This window comes from Gavialis gangeticus, unplaced genomic scaffold (assembly GCF_001723915.1).
Source record: "Gavialis gangeticus isolate Ggan-Ray unplaced genomic scaffold, GavGan_comp1, whole genome shotgun sequence".
Taxonomy (NCBI): Eukaryota; Metazoa; Chordata; order Crocodylia; family Gavialidae; genus Gavialis; species Gavialis gangeticus.
The window spans coordinates 65,397,298-65,397,988 of NW_017728992.1; positions in this window are offsets into that span (position 1 = coordinate 65,397,298).

Here is a 691-nt window from a genome sequence, read left to right on the forward strand (position 1 = left end):
CCTGATCCTCAAAGGGAATTTACAAACCACTTTTCACAGATGGGTCTATGAACTTCTCTTCATCAACCTCCTAGATAGAGAAGCTCATGGACTCTGTAGACATTGGGTTTATGAGACACTACAACCCTGCCTGACATCTGACTCCCCAGGTACCTCTCTCTGTTTACCTGCTACATCTTCCTTCCCTCCTACCCCAGCCGGTCTCTCAGCCCCCGATGCCTCCATTTCCATCTTCACCAACTGGCTTTTTTGCCTGTATTGCATGTTAGTCTCTGGCTTCTTTACTATTCCTTCCATCCAGGAAGAGCACACACACACCAACTCGACACTACCTCAGCCTGATGAAGCATTTTAAACCTGAAAGCCCATGCCTTGCTCATGAAATCCCAGGCAGCTAAGCTGAGTTCACCTGGAGCATCATAACTCCACTGTAAGCAGCAAGCCTCAGGCTGCTCAAAGATCTTAGGGGTGCAGGCTTTCCCCCCCCCCACCAGGACTGTGCATACATGTGGTGGCTGGAGGTTATAAGGCAACTCCTACCTGCCTTTCACTAGGGAGGTTCATGGTCCTGGCATTTCCTGGGGCTGCCGCACCACCAGCAGTCCCACCCAAGCCTCCCTACCCTGGCAGGGTGCAGTTTTAAGTCATGCCCAGGACCTGGGACCTCCTCCTTCCCCATATCCCCAGCTCA